The following is a 22,673-nucleotide window of genomic DNA, read 5'->3' as shown; positions in this document are numbered from 1 at the left end:
TCATCGTATTTATCTAATAGATTTCCTACCAATGGTTTGAGTAGAGAAATGTTCCTCAGAGGAACTGCTATATTGGTGCAATTTATGCCTCTACTTCTGCCTCTCTGTTTTTCCTTCTTCTTCTGTCTCTTCTGTCTTCAAAAAGCTCTCCAAGGAAAACATTCATTGAATCCTAGAATAACTCAGCTTGGAAGAGACCCCTGAACATCACCTTGTGCACCTATCCTGCTCAAGGCACATTGAACAAGATGAGGTTGCTCAAGGGCTCTGCCCAGTTGGGCATCATCCACAAAGGAGCTGAAAAGGCACTCGGGCACATTATCCAGGCAGTTAATGAAGACACTCCAGAGTGTTGGCCCCAGTGCTTGCACTGAGGGATGCCACTAGGAAGTGGCCACAGCTGACATTTGGGCTGGATCCACCAGCCAGCTCCCCACCCACTACATCACCCACTTCTTCCGTCCAGATTCCTGGACTGGGAACCAATCTGGCTATAAAGAGACTATGGGAAACCATGTCAAAACTCTTGCTAAGGCCCACGTACAAAACATCCCCTTCTTTCCCCTATCCACACAGGTTCAGCAATCCCTTTCTTGTCCTACAAGTACCTGGAAATGGCTGCAGCAGTATTTGGCCCATCCCCTTCCCGGGAAAAGATGTAACATTGACCAGCCTGTAATTCTCCCAATCCTCCTTCTTGCATTTCTTCAAGAAAGGTTTGGTGTCTTCCTTTTCCAAGGACCCCAGAACCTCTCTGATGGCTCTGACACCTTTGAGGGCACAATCCAGAAAGGGTGACGAGACCAGACAGGAGCATTTGCAATGAGCCTGTCCAAGGCAGGTGAGATGGATCTCCCTGGGCCAGTGGGGTTTGTTCCTGGAGTCACAGACACAAAGGGCAGGGCCCTGTGAGGTGCCCATATCTGAGCTGGCCTCATGCACTCCTCATACACACAGGGGTGTTCAGAGGCACGAGTGCTTCCCTTGCATGTGCGGAGGCAGGGCACTGCAGCAGGCACAATGGCTCTCTGGCCTCCAGTTGCCACTGCCAGGGGCTGGGAGGCACCTCAGCCCTGCGGTGTATTGCCCTGCTCTGCGCCTGTCTGAGATGCCCCTCGGCATGAGGAATGGACACAGGGACCTCGGTTCGCAGAAGCACATCCCACTGCTGCATTCAGGAGGTTTCACAGGGGATGTTACTCTCAAAGTGAAGTAACCTGGAGGCCCTGTGTGTCCCACTGTCCTTCATGGCACCTCTAGGAACATTTGGGCTCCCTCGGGTTCATCTCCCCACATGCACATGTGTGCATGCTGAAGTCTCCTCTGTACAATGCAAACATGGACTTCTGACCTAGTCATTCGGTGTCCTTCCATGGAGGGGCAAAGAACCTCTCCGAGCTGGAGTGAGAGGCCAGTGCTGGGAATGGTGGTTGCAAGGGGCTGGTCTGTGGCCATTGCCCTGGGGCACCTTGCCCAGGGTGTCAGGCAAACACGGGCACAGACTAGACGCTGTTCTGCTGGTCCTTTCAGTCTGTCCCTAGATGCCTGGCTGTGCAAGGGACACTGCTGTGTGCACCAACCCTGCACACTCACATGCTTCACTTGTTCACTGGTGGTTTCCTCACCAGGGCACTGTCTTGGGCTTGTTCTTGACAGCAACTCAAAGAATACCTAAGCCTTCATGCACTGCCCTGAGGAGGTCCCCCTTCTTTATGGAAATGCTGTTATGGAGTCCAGCTGTGTCGCAGAAGTGTCCATTACCTGTCCCTCCCTGCGGTCACAGGACGACCACACAGCACGACTGTCATCAAGCTGCCAGAGTACTCCAGCCTTACACCAACGCAAGGGATCAGAAAGAGAGTGTGGAAGTGGCAAGAGAACAGCCCTGGAAGACCAAGCGCTGGTGCTCCCTGGCAGTGCTGCCATGACGGGACTCATTTCTGCTCCACCCATGCATACAGGAACTGTCCCTGCAGCTCCAAAAAAGCCTTGGAGGAAGGATATCAGGAAAAAAAAAAGTCATTGAATGGCCCTTTTTTATGTTTAAATACACAGAGAGCAGAGCTGCTCATTTACACAGCCACTTGGTCAGAAAAGAAAAGCAGACAGTGAATTAGAAAGGGGATAACAACATTATCACAATTAGACCATGACCAGCTGCTAGGCAGAAGATGATGGGAAGTTTGTTGCTCCAGGAAAACATCCAGTTATCAGTTTCCACACTGCACCCTTGAGCTGCTGGTTCCTCATGCTGTAGATGAGGGGGTTCACTGCTGGAGGAACCACTGAGGACAGCACTGCCACCACCACATCCAGGGATGGGGAGGAGATGGAGGGGGGCTTTAGGTAGGCAAACATGCCAGTACTGACAAAAAGGGAAACCACGGCCAGGTGAGGGAGGCACGTGGAAAAGGCTTTGTGCCGTCCCTGCTCAGAGGGGATCCTCAGCACGGCCCTGAAGATCTGCACATAGGACACCACAATGAAAACAAAACAGCTGAATATTCCTAAGATACTGACCACAATAAGCCCAACTTCCCTGAGGTAGGAGTGTGAGCAGGAGAGCTTGAGGATGTGGGGAATTTCACAGAAGAACTGGTCCACAGCATTGCCTTGGCAGAGGGGGAGTGAAAATATATTGGCAGTGTATTGTCAATGCATTCACTGTGTGCAGGAGAGCATAGAGGAACCCAGTGCCCCAGGCAGCTGCTGCCATGTGGACACAAGCTGTGCTGCCCAGGAGGGTCCCATAGTGCAGGGGTTTGCAGATGGCAACATAGCGGTCGTAGGCCATGATGGTGAGGAGACAATACTCTGCTGACATCAAAAGGACAAACAGAAAGAGCTGGGCAGCACATCCTGCGTAGGAGATGTCCCTGGTGTTCCAGAGGGAATTGGCCATGGCGTTGAGGACAGTGGTAGAGATGGAGCCAAGGTCAAGGAGGGAGAGGTTGAGGAGGAAGTAGTACATGGGGGTGTGGAGGTGGTGGTCACAGGCTACGGCAGTGATGATGAGGCTGTTGCCCAGGAGGGCAGCCAGGTAGATGCCCAGGAAGAGCCAGAAGTGCAAGAGCTGCAGCTCCCGCCTGTCTGTGAATGCGAGGAGAAGGAATTGGGTGATGGAGCTGCTGTTGAACATTTGCTGCCTCTGGGCATGGGACACTGACATAGGAGGAAAAGACAGTGACAAATTAAGGGAGACTTCTCTGAGCAATATCAAAGCCATTTCTCATACACCGTCACCCTGCTACACACAGACACCCTTTTCCTTTTCTAGGAGACCTTCCTTCAGCTCTGCGGCTGGAGCCCTGGTTGGTGCTGGCTGAACGTGCCATGAGGAGCAGGGGCTCTGCCCGCTGGCTGCCAAGAGGTCAGCCCTGCTCTGCAGCAGTGGGTTCATGGGAAGAGTGGGGGCAGGGGCCAGTCCTGGTGTTCGACCTTCTCTCATGAAACTGCTCCTAGTGCAGAAGGGGCTGTCAGCATCTGCACTCCCAGTGATAAGGAACTGAGGTGGCAGAAGGCAGGTTGAGAGGTTTGGGTTTTTTTATATCTCCTCCTCCCCTTGCACGCAGGGGAGTGTGTTTGGATGTCGGAAAGGCTCAGCATTTGTGCTGCACTCAGGGAGAACAGAGGGAGTCCTGCGAGGCAAGAGGAGTGCCTGTGGCTTAGTGCAGAGGGAAGGGAGCTGGTCTGTCCCTCTGTCTTCCTCCCAGCTGCCCTGGGCTTGCACCTTTCTGAGGTGGAGGGTGACCACACTCCCATATTAACCTGAAAAGCCACCAAGCACTGCTGTGAGCAGAAGTATCCACCTCAGACCACTAAATGTCTCACCCTTTCCTAAGGTCTCAGGTCCCCACTTTTAGCCCAGGACACACACGGCTCATGTCACAAACAAATCTTCTCTGTCGTAGCATCTCTGATCTTCTCCATGCGGCCTTCAGATAACACAAAGGTTCTATACGGCAGGTTTGCATCCTGGAGGGAAGCTCACAGCTTGGAAGGAATCCTCAAGGCAATAGCCAAGTGTCCTAATGATGGCATTTGAGTGAAGGAGATTCAGCTCATACCCCAGCACCACAGAATGCATTGCCCACAGCCCCACACGTTAGAGGAAAGCTGGGACATCTGTTCCCATGGACACAAATGCATGAAAGGACCCACAAGATCAGCCTGTGACTTTGGAGCTAAAAACTCCCATCCCCAGAGAGCCTGGCAGCAAGAAGATAACAATAGCAATAACACAGAGCAGTGGAGGAACAAGGCAAAACACAGTGAGGGTGTGGCTGAGAGAGGCCAGGGCAGAGGCATTGGGACACTCAGACAGCGTTCCCCTTCCCCAGCTGTGCACGCCACCTCCCAGACACCACCATTGCCGCGCAGCTGCTCTCAGCCCCTGTGCTCTGCAGAGGGAACTGGGCCCGTGGCTGCAGAGCTGCACCACGGCTCTGCTGGAGCTCTGGCTGCAGAGGAGGTGGTTCACGCCTTGGAGCCCCCAGCCCTGAGGGCAGAGGCTTTGGTGGATGGGAGAGGAGGCAAGGGGGCTTGCTCAGAGGAAGGGGTCTGCATTGGAGGGGATCAAATGGAGGTTTCTGAATTCTCCCTCCCACAACATTTCTGGTCTTAGTTTCCTCTCATTCCCTCATCATCTCCCTGCTGCCTGGAGATTCTCACCCTGGGAGGTGTTTCCCTGTGCCATGTCTTTTCCCTGTCAGCAATCACAGACCCCATCCCAACCTCTGTGCACTCACCCTGGCCCCACAGAAACCTGCCTGTTTGCCGGGCACTGGCTGGGTGCATGTTCCTGTTTGCAGGTGGAAAAGGGCAGGTCAGAAGAACCCTGATGGGTCCAGCAGAGGTGATGCTGGTGCTGTCCATAGGCAGAGGAGTGGCTGAGGGCATGTTACGTGGCTTCTGACAGATCTACTGATCGCTCAGAGTTACATTCAGGAGTCTCAGTGACTTATTAAACTTCAGAGTTCCTTTTCCATTGATCTTTTTCTCTCCCCCTCCCAACCCCCCTGGAACAGGAAACTGTAAAGGCAGACTCAGGAAATCTCCTTATCTTTCTAGTAATCCCTGCCTTGATCTTCTCCTTGAGACATCCCCTTGGAAATATTCTCAGGATGATCTGGACCTGTGAGCAGCCCTGACCCATGCAGCACCCTCTCAACAGCAGAAGGACCCTGCCTTGCTGGGGGCTGCTCCTTCCACCCACAGCTTCTCCCCGCAGCAGCATGGTGAATTCCTCAGACAGGCTGAGTGCTGACCCTGGCAGGCAGCAGAGTCCCTGCCCCAGCACACAGCCCCCTGGTGTCCAGGGACTCTGCTCTGAAGGGCAGCCCTGGGCACCCCTGGCTGCATACCCATTTTTACACCCCTGCAGCAATCCCTGGGAGAAGGCAGCCGTCCTGTTCTGTCCCTCTGATGGTGAAGCAGGGAGTCCCTGCTCTGGAGCATGTCCTCCTCCTCTACACCAGAGAATCTCTGAGAGTGGTACTTACATATCTCTTACATATCAGCCTGTGCGACATGCCAACTTTAGGAGATCCCTCCAGGATCTGCAGATGCAATGCCCTGCAGCCACAGACTTACTGTCTGTGAAGAAGATTTCTCTCCTGGTGAGTTCTCAGCATCCTCCCAGCCCAGGCTGCCTTTAACCTCTCTCTGCCTCACTCCTCTCCCATCCGTGCCTGCAGGCAGTGCCCTCAGCCCTGCTGCGCTTTTCAGAGGAGCTACTCCTGGGCAGAGCTGTCTCTCTGCAGGGCTGCCCACTTGCCATCAGCTCCCTCCATCCCAGGAGCCCAGCCCAGCTCAGCAGCAGAGGCCCAGCCCAAGGCACCACTTTCTCTGCCCCTCTGGGCTCCCTCCAGGTGTCCCTGGGGCTCCAGGGGAACCTGCTGGGAAACAGGCTGAAGGCATCACTCATGTTCCCTCCCTCAGCTGGGGAGACACAAGTATTCCTAGCACTGCCATTTCTCCTATGAGGAAAACACTTGGGCAGGAGAATCACCTTTCCTTTTCCCATCACGAGACAGGACAAGCAGACAGTGACAAGGAGGGATCTGCATTACCCCTGCTGAGGGAAGGGATGCTGATGAGTCAATAGACACATCTCATTTGTAGGTTTGCAGTCCTGGGGCTAGAAGGGGACTTAGCTCCCTCCCATGCACAACACAAACCAACAGGAGGTGGGATTCCTCTTGCATCAGGTGTTCAGGTGGGCACAGAATAGGCACCTGCATGGGAGCTCCTTGTCGCAGTTCCCATGCCTGTTAATGGAGATGGAGGGCAGGATTGGGCTGTTCAGACACAACACCTGGTGACATTGAAGGTGTCAGGGGTGGTGAAAGATCTGTGCAGGGAACTGCAAGCTCTAATGGAGCCGTTCGTAGAGACAGGCCAACATCTGGGGGAATCCTCTTAGAGGCTGCTGGGAATTTTCTTTGGCCAACTGAAATGACAGCTGATGCCCAAATGAGGGCAAGTGAACCTGCCCCCACTCATTATGTTCAGGGCAGCCTTGAGAGTTATTCATCTGAACCACTGGAGCCATGTGCCACAGGGAAGAGCTCAGGCTCCCTCTTTTTGTCTTCTCCATCAGCTGTATTCACTAGGTCTCCACTCACTCTGCTGGCAGTTGCCTCATGTTCATCCCCACATTGCCTTACAGAGATCCGGGTGTCTACTCAATTTAATGTTTAAACCCAGGCCCACAGAGCTCCATGAGATGCCAAGGCTTGCAGAGACAGCACAGGACCAGAGACGAGTGGCGTTCCTCAGGGGTCAGTCTTGGGACTGGCACTGTTTAACATCTTTGTCGGTGACTTGGACAGTGGGATTGGGTGCACCCTCAGCAAGTTTGCTGATGACACCAAGATGTGGGGTGTGGTCGACACGCTGGTGGGAAGGCATGCCATCCAGAGGGACCTTGACAGGCTTGAAAGTTGGGCCCATGCGAACATCATGAAGTTCAACAAGGCCAAGTGCAAGGTCCTGCACATGGGTCGGGGCAATCCCAAGCACAAATACAGTCTGTGCAGAGAACGGATTGAGAGCATCCCTGAAGGAGAAGGACTTGCGGCAGTTGGTTAATCAGAAACTCAACATGACCGAGCAACGTGCACTTGCAGCCCAGAAAGCCACCTGTATCCTGGGCTGCATCAAAAGAAGCATGACCAGCAGGTCGAGGAAGGTGATTCTGCCCCTCTGCTTCACTCTCGTGAGATCCCACCCGGAGTGTGGAGTTCAGGTCTGGGTCTCCCAATAGAAGAAGGGCATGGACCTGTTGGAGTGAGTCCAGAGGAGGGCCATGAAGGTGATCAGAGGGCTGGAGCAGCTCTTTGAAGACAGGCTGAGAGAGTTGGGGTTGTTCAGCCTGGAGAAGGGAAGGCCGCATGGAGACTTTCCAGTACCTGAAGGGGGCCTACAAGAAAGCTGGAGAGGGACTTTTTATAAGGGCATATAGTGCTAGGACAAGGAGTAATGGCTTTAAAGTGAAAGAGGGTAGGTTTAGATTAGATACAAGGAAGAAATTCTTCACCTTGAGGGTGCTGAGGCACTGGAAGAGGTTCCCCAGGGAAGTTGTGGATGCCCCCTCCCTGGAAGTGTTCAAGGACAGCTTGGATGGGGCTTTGAGCAACCTGGTCTAGTGGAAGGTGTCCCTGCCCATGGCAGGGGCGTTGGAACCAGATCATCTTTAATTGATTTCCAACTCAAACCATTCTTTGATTCTATGATGGTTCTATTTACCAACAGGAAAGCAATTCCCGTTCAGGGTGGCTGTGTGACAGACACCCCAGAAGGCATTGCAAGCAGTGCGATTTGGTGCCTGTGTGCTGTTGACTGATACCATCAGTCAGAGGCATCAGTCATCAGATGCCATCAGAGAGGCAAGGTCTGTCCCTTCTCTTCCCAAGAGCTGCAGGCATTGCCTGAACACAAAGCACATCACACTGGGGTCTTTACTCACACCCTGGATGGTACAGCAAAGGAACAGGTGAACTATTTTCACCGTGTGCCTGGATACACCTTGTCTTCAAAGAAAGTGTCCCCCAAGCACAGCAATGGGTCCTACCAAAACTCAACTGAAACTGAAAAGGGCACGCAAGGGCACCAAGATGAGCTGTTTCTACTTCAGGAACAGAAGCTACAGAAGAATCAGAAATACTGTGGGACCACTGCTAAATGTTAGAGTAGGTGTAGGTAGACTGAGATATTCAACGCACTCTTTGCCTCAGTTGCCACCAGCAAGATCTCCCAGACCTTTGTGCTCTGAGGCAGAACTCTGGAGGAGAGCCACCAGCAGTGGATGAGGACCAAGGCAGTGGTTACTTGAGCAAACTACACCCTTACCAGTCTATGGGACCAGAGGGGCTGCACCCAAGGGTGCTGAGAGAGTGTTTTTCACCAGGAGGCACTGGTTCATTCTAATTCCAGTAAGAAAGGCACTCGGACGCTGTGAGGGATCTTTAAAATGCTATTCATTAGTGCTAACCCTGTAAGGAGAGAATGATGCAGATAATCTTAGGTGCCTTTAGATGGTGGGACCCCCAAGTGGCGTAGCACTGAACAGGCCTCTGACCCCCACACAGCATGCCATGCAGACCCCGCCCATAGAAGACAGTCTCCTGGTTTGGTCATTCAAGCTGCTCTTAGCTTTGTTTACAACAACTGTTTTCCTCATCTCTACAATGAAAGAGAAAGGATGTTCTCATGAGAACTCCTTGCTGCGATGTTAGGTACAGGCAAGGCCACGGAGGAGGCAGAAGGGCTGGTCCTGAGTGGGAGCTGCCTGCAGGCCGCTTGGGACAATGAGCTGCCGAGGTTGTCCTGCAGCCAAGGGATCTGTGCAGCACAGCACAGGCGTGAAGGCCAGGCTGTACGTACAGCGCAGCACTGCTGGCTGTACCGTGGTCTTCTGGTCAGGATCACTGCTCAGGTTTCCCTGTGAGAAGTCTGCGCTCCACCCTAGTGCCACAGCTGAGCTGCTGTGGCCAAACTGTGCACAGCCAGGAGGAGGTAGATCGCAGGCAGGAGGAGCTGGATCCCCGGAGCTTGGCACACAACTGTGATGGTTTGGGATGAAATGAGATGTGGTGGGACAGCTTGCTCATGTGGGGTTCTGCAATGGAGGAAAACAGGCTCTGCTGGAGAGACTGGCAGAGAGGATGAGTCTGGGGGTTGCCCCCTGTGTTGAGGGGATGCCCCTGGTGTTCTCCTCCTGTGGAGGAGGACAGCCAGCAGTGGATGGCGATCGACTTTGCTTAAGCAAACTCAAGCACCTTTACAGAAATGGAGATGGGTCAGTTGAGCAGATCCCTGAACACAAGTATTGGCATGCCCTGACCCCTGAGATTCCACTTTTTGGTCCAGAGGACTATGATGGCCCTTGAGAAGTCCTGGAATATCTCCTGACCCATGTGGTGGTTTAGGCTGTGAGGGGAATCCAAACAGCACCTCTGACTGGAGTAATTTCACCTTCAATATTAACGTACAGGGCAGATGGAGGGACTTCAGACCTTCCAGGCCCTCTGTGGAAGGGTTAGGTCTTCAGAGATGCAAAATGAAGATAAAGGTGTTGTGTCAGTGTCCACCACAGAAAAATTTGGCCTGCTTTGTCCGTTTCACCAGTTTGGGATCTGCCCTTTGACATTTTTTAGTAAAACAATGAACTCCTCACACCCACACACACTTGAAAGAAGGATGAAAGACAGACAGCAGAACTGAATCAGGGGCAACATTGTCTGAAAGGTATTACCATGAAATGGTAAGAAAGGGCTAGCAATGAGAGAAAAAGCAGTGTTCTAAACACTTAATGCCAGAATCTAAATACTCTTAAGGTATAGCTATCTTGTCAATTCAGAATGAATGACAAAAATAAAATTGAAGAAATTATGTTTATCATCATGAAGAAGAAGAGGAAATTTTAGAGCATGGTACTTTAACTGCTTTTAATGAAAAAAGAAATAAGTCCATAATGTGGCCGCTAAGCCCCCATCCAGACACTCACTCACTCTCCTCTCCTGAGGGATAGGGAGAGAACCGGAATGGCAAAGTGAGGAAGAACTCATGGGTCAAGATGAGGAGACTTGAATAGATAAAGCAAAAGCTGTGCCCACAAGCAAAGCAAAATCAGGAATACGTTTGCTCCTTCCCATTGGCAGGCAGGTGTTTTGTCACTTCCAGGAAAGCAGGGCTCCATCATGAGTAACAATTACCTGGGAAGAGAAATGCCAAAACTCCAAATGTCTTCCTCCTTCTTCCCCCAGCTTTTATTGCTGAGCATGATGTCATACAGTGTGGGACATCCCTTTGGTCAGCTGGGGTCAGCTGTCCTGGCTGTTTCCCCTCCTAACTTCTAGCCAAAACCCCAGCCCACTCATTGGAAGGGCAGCGTGACAAACAGAGAAGGCCTTCGTAATGTTTAAGCACTATTCAGCAATAGCTAAAAGAGTTTTGGTCAGAAATCTGAAACTTGGATCCCTACGGGCTGCTATGAAGACAACGCACTCCACCCCAGCCAGCCAAGGCAGGCTGGCCTTTTTGGAAGGTGTGAGAATGAGAACAGTGAAGAATTTGAGAGGCGGGAAAAGGGAAGCAGTAAATTAAAGATGAGGCCAGGGATGGCATCGGGACTGTTTGGGGTGCCTGTGCTGCTGCCTTGTACCTGATGTGAATTATTTCCACAGTCAGAGGGAACCTGAGGGCTTTCCGTAGTGTTGAGGATGTGAAGGGTGAGGAATGAGAGTGTCATTCAGGCTGGAAGGGACCTTGCTAGATATCTGTAGAAAACACCCTGCTCAAAGCAGGGTCACACCAGGTTGCTCATGGTTTTATCCAGATGGGTCTGAGAAACTTCCAGGGATGGAGGCAGTGCACACTCTCTGGGAAATGGCTTCCCATGTCTGGCTGTCCTCACCTTGCAAAACTTTCTCCCTATATTGAGCCTGACCCTGTCATGTTTCAGCTCATTGTCTCCTGTGCTCCTGCCTTGCACCACGGTGTCTTCTTGGGAACCTCACCGTAGGCAATGCAAGTCTGTTCCATCCTCCCCACAAAGCCCTCCATTCTCCACGGTGAACAAGCCCAGCTCCCTCAGCCTCTCCTAACAGGTCCTGTGCTCTAGCCTTGACCATCTCTGTGGCCCTACACTGAAATTTTGTGGCCCTCCAGCTTGCCAATGTCTCTCTGGCATTGTGGGCAACCAAAACCTGGGCAAGTATTCTGGATGCAGTGTCACAAGTGCTGAGTAGAGGGAGAGAATCACTTGCCCTGGCTGTGCTCCTGCTCACACAGCCCAGGCTGTTGTTGGCCATCTTTGCTGATGGCTCATCTTTTGCTTAATGGAACCCAAGGACGAGCAGACTCTTTCCTGTGGAGCTGCTACCCGCCTAGCCAGTCGCTGTCCTAGGACATTTCAGGGTCTACATCCACTTCAGGAGCAGGACTCTGTTTGAATCTTTACTGGATATTGTGAGGATCCTGTTGGCCCATCCCTCTAGACTGTCTGTGTCCTTTGGGATGGCAGCCCTGCCCTCAAGCCCTGCCCGGCTCTCTGCAATGGGATGTTTTCTACAAATGTTACCAAAAAGTACTCTCTCCTATCCTCCAGGTCACTCAAAAGATGTGAAACAGGGCAGGTTGCAAGCTAGACCCCTGCAGGACCCTACTAGCTAGATGCCTCCAGGCAGAGCACCACGCATGTACCACACTCCTCCAAGCCCAACTACTCTCCAGCTGGGTTTTTACTCAACTTCTTATCCACCCAGGCAGCCCGTACTGTCCTAACTTGGACACCAGAAATTTCTGGAGGGACGATGCTGAGAGCCTTGATGACTTCGAGGTAAAAGACCATCTCTGCTCTTCCTGTGTCCAGCAATCCTGTCCTTTCATCACAGAAAGCAAAGAGGATGGCCAGGAACAAGCTCCCCTGGGTAAATCCAGTCGCCTTCTCTTTCAGACACCCAGAAATGGGATTCGAGTGGACACGCTCTGGGGCAAAGCCTTTCATTCCCCTGCTCATCATTTGGGCATTTTTGGAAGGTGCATGCAATGTGTGGGTGCTGCCAGTGATCAGGGAGTCCCCAGAGACTCCATGGCCTTTCAAAGATAATGCTGGAGAGTGGCCTTCCTGTGCCATTGGCCTGCTCACTCAGCTCCCTGGGATGCCACTCCTACACTCCCATAGACTCCCAAGAGTGTTTGGTCAAGTGATCCCTGACTTGATCCCCATCCACTGCTGGCTCTTCTCCTCCAGACCCTGCCTTGTACCTGTGGCCACACAGTATCTTTGTTCTTCCTTTAACTGTTTCTGAACTCGTAGACACTCATTGTGGTGCCCTTGAATTGCCTTTCAAGTTTAAACTGAGTTTTGATCTGGACCCTTGCTGTGCTTGGAAGACGATGTCCTTGAAGACCAGCTGTATAGAGGTCTGCCACCACACCTTAGTAGTTTATTGCATCAGTGTCACAGCTGTGTCTGTAACATTAACATCCAGCTCATCTGGTTTGTGCCCCTGGCTGAGGGCACTGCTGCACATTTGGGCTGAAGCACTGCAGCTGTGGAACCAGGGAAGCTCATATTTGCCTTAAGGAACCCTGATACCGCGTGTCCAAGGCCCCGTGTGTGCAAAGGCTTTGCTTCAGAGCAGAGACAAGGCATGGAGAAAAGAGAGCTGCACATCTTTCTAGCCCCAGGTCTAAAGACCCAGGATGAAATGCCTAAATTCACTCAACAAAACATGTCCTCCCAGCTTGGAGAAATTAGATCCTTCCCTGTCACCTTCCATGTGTCCTCTCTAATGATGGGAGAATAAAAATGATTCTAATGCCCAAGTATTTTTCTGATAGGAGAAATGACACTGCAGGAAATAAGTGTCTCTCCCCCCAGCTGAGGGAGGGAACATGAGTGATGCCTTCAGCCTGTTTCCCAGCAGGTTCCCCTGGAGCCCCAGGGACACCTGGAGGGAGCCCAGAGGGGCAGAGAAAGTGGTGCCTTGGGCTGGGCCTCTGCTGCTGAGCTGGGCTGGGCTCCTGGGATGGAGGGAGCTGCTGGCAAGTGGGCAGCGCTGCAGAGAGACAGCTCTGCCCAGGAGCAGCTCCTCTGCAAAGGGCAGCAGGGCTGAGGGCACTGCCTGCAGGCACCGAGTGTTGATGAGCGAGGCAGAGAGAGCTTAAAGGCAGTGTGGAGTGGGAGGATGCTGAGAGCTCGCTGCAGGAAAGGATCTTCACATCCCTCTACATGGTAAGTCTCTGGGTGCAGGACAGTGTAACTGGTGTTCCTGGAGGGATATCCAAAAGCTGGTACATCTGACAGCACATAGGATCTTTCAGGAGGACTCTCACAGTTTCTCTAAGGTAGAGGTGGAGGATGGGCTACGGAGCAGGGCTTCCCCGCTGCACATCACGACAGGGCAGAATGGCTGCTTTCTGGGTACCACTCCGGGGTTTTGAAGATAACTGTGCAGCCAAGAGTGCCCAGGGCTGTCCTTCAGAGCAGTGAGGAGAAGCTTTGGGTGGAAGCAGTGACCCCTGGCAGGGCAGGGTCCTCCTGCTGTCCAGAGGGTGCAGCGTGGGTCAGGGCAGCTCAGACTTCTACATCACCCAGAGGACATTTGCAGAGGGTCATTTTAAAGATGGATATCATGTTAGAGGATTACATGAAAGGGAAGGTGTTTGTGCATTGAGTTTTCTCCTCTTGGTTGGCTGGGAGGGCAGTGGGAGATGGGCATTTATTTCTCTCCTCTGCAGTAGGCAATGAGACCCCAGTTCTCTTTAGGATTTTCTGAGCTGCTCCTTAGCCCCTGCACACACAGAGATGCCCCTGGGCAGTGCCCTGCTGCCAGGAGGTGCCTGCAGGGCAGAGCTGAGCACACAGCGGGTGGGATGGGCTCTGTGAGCATGGACAGGGAGGAGATGTGGGGACAGAGAAAGAGGTCGTGGCAAAGAAGAGCTCCAGGCAGCAGAGACATGGGCAGGAAGGGAGACAGGTGTGGGGGGGTGAGGATTCAAGTGCAGCTCAGACACCAACGCTGTGTATGCTGTCATGCACATATGGCCATGGAGGAAAAGCATCCAGCTCACACCCTGTTCACCTGTGGGGCTCTGGGTACTGCACTGTGTGCGGCTGGCAGGGACCTCACCATCCCTTCAGGACGTAACAAATTCAGGACAGGTGACTCTGTCCTTGGGAGGTCCTGCTGGGCTGCAGGCTGCCCTCCCGTAGGGCTCAGCTCTCCCAGGGCATCTCTGTGTTATGCAGGAGCCCCCTGGAGAAGACACCTCGGTGCTAAGGCCATTGAAATGCTGCTGGGAGGCTGCCTGTGGGCAGCTGTAATGAGCCCTCTGTGTCCCTGGTTGGGAGGGCAGAGCTGAGATCCTCCTCAGGTACGATGAGATGGGGTGAGGGGTTTGGAGATCTGCACTTGGAAACTGGATTCCCCTGCTCCCAGCAGTGGCCACTTTCATTTGGGGGGAACACCTGAGTGCGATAGTCCTCCAGGTGGAAGAGCTGCCAGCACAGGGCAGCTGAGAGCAGGGCTGAGGGACAGAGCGGCTGTCCTCACTCTGCACTAAGGGACAGTCCCTGTGCCCAGTCTCAGCACCCACAAGGTTTCCCTTGCAGCGCAGCAGAAATGCCAGGCATTGCTGCATTCAAACCACTCCTCAGCTGTGCTGGGGCAACTAGAACAGAAGGCACAACCCAAAATCCCCACAGCTCTGCTCTGCAGTCAGGTGAATTGGGAGTGACAATGCTGAAAAGCTCTTGATATCACAAGTGGATTTAATCTGAGATCACCCTGTGTTCCTGTTTACCTATTGCTGTAGGGCAGGACTGACCCCTGCAGAGCCCCCAGCAGAGCCTGCTGCTCCCTGGGGCACCCTCAGCCAGCACCAACCAGAGCTCACCAAAGCTCTTCCTGAAAAGTAAAAGGCAGTTTGGGGGCTTTCTATAAGAAATTGAATAGATTTTCCTGAAAGTAGTCAGCCCTAACTTCTGACTTCTTTTACCTCCTTGAACAGATCCCCATGCCCAGAGGGACAAAATGTCCAATGGCAGCTCCATCACCCAGTTCCTCCTCCTGACATTGAGACACGTGTCAGCTGCAGCTCTTGCACTTCTGGCTCTTCCTGGCCATCTACCTGGCTGCCCTCCTGGGCAACGGCACCATCATCACTGTCATAGCCTGTGACCACCGCCTCCACACCCCCATGTACTTCCTCCTCAATGTCTCCCTCCTCGACCTGGGATCCATCTCCATCGTTCTCCCCAAGTCTGTGGCCAGTTCCCTCTGGGACACCAGGGACATCTACTCGGGATGTGCTGCCCAACTCTTTCTATTTGTCTTTTTGATTTCAGCAGAGTTCTGTCTCTTCACCATCATGGCCTATGACCGCTATGTGGTGATCTGCAAACCCCTGCACTACGGGACCCTCCTGGGCAGCAGAGCTTGTGTCCACATGGCAGCAGCTGCCTGGGGCACTGGGTTTCTCAGTGCTGTGCTGCATTCTGCCAATACTTTTTCACTCCCCCTCTGCCAAGGCAATGCTGTGGACCAGTTCTTCTGTGAAATCCCCCAGATTCTCAAGCTCTCCTGCTCACATTCCTACCTCAGGGAGATTGGGCTTATTGTGGTTAGTCTCTGTATGGAGTTTGGGTATTTTATTTTCATTGTGCTGTCCTATGTGCAGATCTTCAGGGCTGTGCTGAGAATCCCCTCACAGCAGGGATGCCACAAAGCCTTTTCCACGTGCCTCCCTCACCTGGTCATGGTCTCCCTCTTTCTCAGCACTGCCATATTTACTTACCTGAAGCCCCCCTCCATCTCCTCCCCATCCCTGGATGTGGTGGTGTCAGTGCTGTACTCGGTTGTGCCCCCTCCAATGAACCCCCTCATCTACAGCATGAACAACAAAGAAATAAAAAATGTCCTATGGAAACTGGCCCAAGAAATGCTGTTTCACTGACAATAACCTGCCTCCCCTCCTCTGCATGTTTCCCAGAGTTTATCTTAGGCCACAAGTCTGCTTTTTTCTCTTGTGATAATTCTACTTAGAGGTAGTTTCCTGGGTTTAGACTGCTTCTGTGGAGGTTTGATCCTGTTGTGCCTGACCTTTGTTCAACAGTGTGTCAGATATCGCCTGTCAGATAGCAGCTCTTCAGGAAAAGGGGATCTCTTGGGTTCAGACACAAGAAAAATGTCCAAGGAATCGATCTTGTAATGTTTCTGTTCTCCTTTTGTTCTCAGTAGATTTGGGGTTAAGCTCAAGGTAATGCTGAGTTCCATTGGATCAAAAGTTCTGCTTTTAAAGGCTCTCTTCTTGGTGTCCAATGGCAGGGGAGATGCTCCATCAGCTCCCCATTATCTCCTCAGGTTGCTTCATGTATGACAGGACTGATGGCATGTACCAGACTCTCTGGAAATTAATTTGGAGGGGTGAGGAGAGGATGGGGACTCACCACATGCCCTGGGGTTGGAATAAGTGGAGACTCAGAAGCTGAAACATCCGCAAAGATGAAGTACCCCAGAAGTAAAGCATTAAATTGACATATCCACAAACATGGACTCTGTAGTGCCATGGGAATCAGAGGGGACTCAGCAGGCACAGGGAAGGGAGAGTGGAGAGCTGCAGGAGCCGCAGAGCTGCCTGAGGACCCCCAGGGCCAGGGCTCTGGTGCTGTCCTGGGGAGTGGGGCTGGTGGGAGCAGAGGAGGGGGAAAATTCAGTTGGGGCTTGGGGATCAGCTAAAGATGAATTGAGGAGAGCCAGAGAGTGCCTAGCCTCTGTTTCCTCATGCCCTTGTGGCCAGCACCAGCTCTGGGGCTGATGGGGAGCCTGAACCCCACTGTCTGCCCCCCAGCAGCTGCTGTGGCCTTCAGAGGGGCTGGGGCTGTGGGGTGAGTGCCCAGAGCTCTGCAGCAGCCTGCGCTGGGCAGTGCCATGGAGCCAGCCCAGGCTGGGCTGCTCTGCTGGGCTGGGCTGGGGAGAGGGCAGGGGAGGTGGGGAGAGGTGGGGAGGGGCTGGGCTGGGCTAGAAAGAGCCTGGGAGAGAAAAAGGCCAGTGTAGAGCTAAGGTGTGTGAGTGTGCAGGGTAGGGGCAGCCAGCACTCCCAGCGCAGAGTCAGGTGTCATGGTGAAGGAAGCAAGGCATCCAAGGTGCAGAAGAGAGGGGCCTGGTCTGTGCCATGTTTCCAGGACACCCTGGGGAAACTGCCCCAGGAAATTATCCCAGACCAGTCCCACACACCAACCATTTCCATCTCTGGCCATACACCCCAGCCCTGAGGAGGGACCTTTGCTGCGTGGTCACCTCTGGGGCTCAGTGATACCCAACTCCACTGCCATTATTAATAAAAAAGGAACCAGTTTCCTACTGACAGCCATTACATACCAAATCCTACAGCTCTTGCCAGAGCTGGTCTCTCAGCTAAGCCTCTTCTCAGACAGCTCCAGCTAGGTCAGGTGTTCATGGCCTTGTCATGACAAATGTTGAATATTTCCATTGAGTGAGATCCCAAGTCAGAGGATTTCTTTGCATTCAGTTTATAGGCTAAAGGACCCCATGCTCTGCAGATATCTCATTGCCTTATCTCTGGCCAGAAACTTCCTTATTTCAACATCTGTCGATTGCTGATTATTATCCTGCTCAGTAATACAGTTACAAGACTGGTTTCACCTTCCTAAAAGCTTAGAATCATAGCATCATAGAATTGGTAAGGTTGAAAAGGACCTCAGAGACCATCAAGTCCAACCTGTTAACCTGACTGCCTGGTCCACTTCTAAACCCTGTCCCTAAGCACGACATCCACGCGTTTTTTGAATACTTCCAGGGGCTGTGATTGCACCACTTCCCTGGACAGTCTGTTCCAATGCCTAACCACTCTCTGCGTGAAGAAATTTTTCTGAATATCTAATCTAAATCTTCCCTGGCACAACTTGAGCCCATTTCCTCTTGTCCTACCCCTTGTTTCTTGGCAAAGAGACCAACACCCACCTCATTACAACCTCCTTTCAGATAGTTGTAGAGAGCAACAAGGTCTCCCCTCAGCCTCCTCTTCTCCAAACTAAACAATCCCAACTCCCTCAGCCGCTCCTTGTAAGACTTGTGCTCTAGACCATTCACCAGCTTTGTTGCTCTACATTGGACATGCTCTTGCGTCTCAATGTCCTTCTCCTTGGGGAAGTTCCCCATGGGGACTGACAGGTCATTATGAGGTTCCAAGACCTTCCCTTCTGCAGGCTGAACAAGGCCCTTTCCTCCACTTTCTCCTCCCAGGCAAGTGCTCCAGCCCCTCAGCAGCTCGATGACTCTCCACTCAACTCGCTGCCAGTTACCAACACCTCCCTCGCTGTCGTGGTGATCTCTGGCCAAGAGCCCAGCAGCCCCACAGGTGCTCACTCCCTCCTCCCCTTCCCCAGTGAGGACCCAAAAATGGACACGGTTGTGTACAGGTGGTCTAAGGAGCGAAGAGCAGGGGGAGACAATCACTCCCCTCGCTCTTTTGGTGAGACTCCAGGACCCTGCTGGCTGCCTTTGCTACCAGGTCTCACTGCTGGGTCATGTTTTGCCTTCTGTCCCCCTCCACCACCAGGGCCTTTTCCGCAGAGCTGCTCCCCAGCCAGGCAGTCCCCAGCCCCTGCAACTGCAGGTGTTAGGCTACCCCAGGCACAGGGCCTGGCCTTTGTCCTTCTTCTGTCTCATGAAGTTCCTGACAGGACAGTCCTTCTGCCTGTCAGGTTTGCCCAGAATGGCATCCCTAGGGCACAGGAATGGTCCTCCCAATTTAGTGCCATCCACAAACGTGGTGACAGTTGCCTCCTCCGGGTCAGGGATACAGGTGTTAAACTGCACAGGGCTCAGGAGGGTCCCCCTGTGCTGCCCCACAATGCCCCAGTATGTCCCACTGGCCTCCAGGTAGGGTATGACCCCTTCTCCACTGCTCTCTCAGCCTCATCCTCCAACTGGTGTTTCACCCATCTGTTTGTCGACCCATCCAGACTGTAATGGCCCAATGTGGGTAAGAGGTTATCGAGGGAGACCATGCCAAAAGTCTTGCTGGAGCAGAGGTAAAGGACATCCACTGTTGTCCCCTCGTGCATAAAAGCAGTTCCTTCATCAGGAAGGCCGTCAGGTTGGTGAGGCAGGATTTACCCTTGGCTAATCCATGCTGACTGCATTTGGACACCTTCTGCTCTTTGACGTGCCCAGCAATGTCCCCCAAGAGCACTCATGGGAAGGCTCACTCCTCCCCTAAGTGAGCTTGTACAGCCTGGGGTTCCCGGGCACTTTTGGCCTCTCTCAAAGATGGCTGCAATGTTGGTTTGTCCTCACTCCCAAGAGACCTCTACCAATCCCGTGACCTTTCAAAAGGGATATTCCAAAGAAATATCAATCTTCCAGTGCCACTTCATTACCACTATTCTGCCTGTTATACCGTGTATTGAATTTTTATTCAAATTAAATTTAAATTAAATTTATTAAAATAAATTATTTCTATTAATTTAATTTTTATCTGTCATATATTTTCACCTCTCTTGATAGAAGAACCATTTCTAACGTCATCTTTTCAGATGCAGACTGCCCAGACAAAAGCCCTTTCCCTTATTCTTCAGTTTTCTCCTCCCTTTACTCTTTGTTCATTCAGATTCCTCTCACCCATCCAGTTGCTGCTCTGACATCAGGGAGTTAAAAGTTTGCCTGATTTTCAGTCATCTAATTGTCTCCTTAACCAACACTTTAATTATGTTTTAATTATGTTTAATTATGTATCTTTTTCACTCTACCTACCTGAAATAGCTCTCCCTAGATTATCCCCTGTAGAAAGGCATCCTCCTTAGAGGCAGCTTGTACTTAGCAGATGCTTGCAGAGTCTGTTTTCTTTATGGAACTTGACCATGCTTGACTTTTCCTTTGCTTGCAAATAGGAAAAACCCTTCTGTGCCTGTGTGCAGCCAGGTCTCTAAGGAGACCAGGGGGGAGATGGTGCAAAGGAGCTGTACCATCCGGCTGCAGAGATCAGTGGAGAAGTCTGCTGTAAGGAAAAGTCGCAGGTGGGCAAGGAGAGAACTGGTGGGGTTGGGGAGGTGAGGTGGGAGGTTGTCAGAGCTCAAGGGACAGCTTCTCCTACCAGTCCAGACCTCCTGAGGAGACACCCTGCAGCAACATCTATTGGAGAATGCTGCTGTCACCTCTTCTCTAAACTGAAAAGTAATAAACTACACCCTTGGAAATAAAACCTCATTTTTATTAGAAGCTCTTTGAAATCTTTCTCCACAAATACACTAGGAAAGAACTCTAATAATTTGTACAACTCTTGAAGACTTGAAGAAAATTAAAGGAAGAGAAATAGATCATTGGGGCTTTTTGTATTTTAACGAGCCCCATAGTGTATTTGGTGTGGAGTCCTTGAACTTCAGGTACTGAGAGGAGATTGCACAAACCACTGAATGAGTGAATGTCAAAAGCAATACCCAAAGTACCTTGAAGTATTAATGAGTCCGATTACTGGCAAAGCCTCCCCAGGGACTCGTTAGAGCAGAGAATTGGAGGCCATGATTGCAGGGAGGCAAAGGGAATGTGCAGGCAGCTCAGATGCTGAGTAAACTTTTTGTGTTTGTTTGTTTTAAATGAAGCAGCAAGGCCAAACCCTCACCCCCAGGCCATGGGAGGGCAGATCCTGTCCATCATGTGTGGGTCAGGACTCTTCCTGGGGGCAGTGGGATGTGAAGGTGAACAATGCCAAGTACAGGACAACTGTGCACCTGCTGGTTACCTAAGAAGAGGTGAGGAGAAAACCAAGTCCAGAGCCTCAAAATCAAGTTTTGCCTAGTCCAGATATGGCCGCACCAGTGCTGAGCCAAGGGGGATGACAGGCCCCTTGTCTGGGTGGCCACAGTCCTCCTACTGCAGCCCTGTATGCAGTTGGCCTTACTCACTCTTTCTGTGTAGTGTTTGCTCTAGGAAATGGCATTTGAAATGATGCTTCACAGGGTCTGCGTGCCTTTCTTCATGGGGACATAACAAACCAGAACCTCCAGGTACAACAGAACACCCAAGCCAGGTGCCTGCTGCTGGCACCTATCAGGTTCTCAGGCAGAAGTGATGTCATAGTCAGAATCCAAGCCATGTGTCTGCTGATGGGCAATCACCCAAAGAGACTGGAGGCTAAAGTGACCTCATGCTCGCCTTCATGGCCATGTGCCTCCTCATGGTCTATGAGCTGCTCAGACCCAATTGATGTCATAATGACATCCCAACCCATCAGCCCTCTTGTGGCCTATCAATTGACCAGACAAAAGGAACCTCACCATCATCTTCCAAGCCACGAGCCTGCTGCTGGCCTTTCAGCTTCTCCCAGGAAAGCAAGGCTCCATCATGCGTAACGGTTACTTATTGAAGTAATGCCATCCACCAATGCGAAGACAAATGCCATCACTCTGCATGTCCCTCCCCTCCTTCTTTCCCCAGCTTTTATTGCTGAGCATGATGTCATACGGTATGGGATACCCCTTTGGTCAGCTGGGGTCAGCTGTCCCAGCAATGTCCCCTCCCAACTTCTTGTGCACCCCCAGCCTACTTGCTGGTGAGGTGGGGTGAGAAGCAGAAAAGGCCTTGCCTCTGTGCAAGGACTGCTCAGGAAGAACGAAACCATCCCTGTGTCATCAACACTGTTTTCAGCACAAATCCAAATCAGAGCCCCATACTAGCTACTATGAAGAAAATTGACTCTATCCCAGCCAAAACCAGCACACCTTGCCCTCCATGGCTGCCCTCCCATTACCCAGCTGTCCCATCAGGGCTCTGCAGTCCCTACAGGCGAGCGTGTTTCTGCATGCCCAGCAGAAATGACATTGCTGGGGAGGGGAGGGGAGATGTCAGCAAAGTGGAAGTGCGTGGGAGGTTGGCTGGGAGGTTCCTTCTGTCGCAGGAAGAGAGAGATGCCAGGAGAGGCATCGGAGCTGGGAGGCTGATTTTGAGGTCACTTCTTTTGCAGCCTGACTGAATTGCAGCGGGCAGGCAGGTACTGTGACATCATCAAGCATTTCACAAACCCCAGCACAACACAAATGGTGGCTCAGGGAGGGCAGAGGTGGGTAAGACCAACGTGGTTGGGCTGTTGCTGGAAGGTCACCTCATGACAGCAATGTGATTGGCCAGAAGCAGGCAGGCATCATGAGGTCATCAAAAGCACCAGATGGGAAGGCTGCAGGCAGATGACTGAGCTGCTGGTCAGGCCCTGCCCTGGAGTGAAGCCACCTGTACCTGAAATGGGAACCTCTGGGACACGGCATGAGAAACTGCGGGATGTGACAGAGACCCATGTAAGAAGGGACTAGCAGTACAGGCAGCACGATGTGTCCCAGCTGGGTCTCACGAGTGGTTGAAGAGCAGAGACATGAGAAGAGGCCAAACTGCACAGATCATTGGAGTGGAGCTTTGGGGAGCTTCTGGGCAGTCAAGTCTTGCAAGGCTTGACTTGCATCTTGACTTCCCCAGCAGTGCCAGGGGAAGCCATCAGTGGTGCCATTGAAGGCCTGGATGTCCTAGGCCATGGTTTCCCAACTACCAAATGATGGTAGAAATGGAACAAACCTGAGACCGTTGGGGAAAAAGTAATTGGTGACAGTTGTTAACTGGGGAGGGGACTGGGGCACAGAAAGGGAGGGATCCAGG

General features: G+C 52.2%; 1 pseudogene across 1 annotated transcript; it reads right to left on the bottom strand.

Moving 5' to 3' along the window:
* Positions 1-2,160: 2,160 nt before the first annotated feature.
* On the bottom strand, positions 2,161-3,139 carry LOC309603573 (olfactory receptor 14A16-like; annotated as a pseudogene). The gene has a single exon. The product of its transcript is annotated as an olfactory receptor 14A16-like (transcript).
* Positions 3,140-22,673: the final 19,534 nt, after the last annotated feature.

This window comes from Platalea leucorodia, assembly GCF_965183815.1.
Source record: "Platalea leucorodia genome assembly, contig: HAP1_HAP1_SCAFFOLD_128, whole genome shotgun sequence".
Classification (NCBI taxonomy): Eukaryota; Metazoa; Chordata; class Aves; order Pelecaniformes; family Threskiornithidae; genus Platalea; species Platalea leucorodia.
Note: the sequence above shows the minus strand (reverse complement) of the source record. Positions and strands in the feature narration are given on the sequence as shown.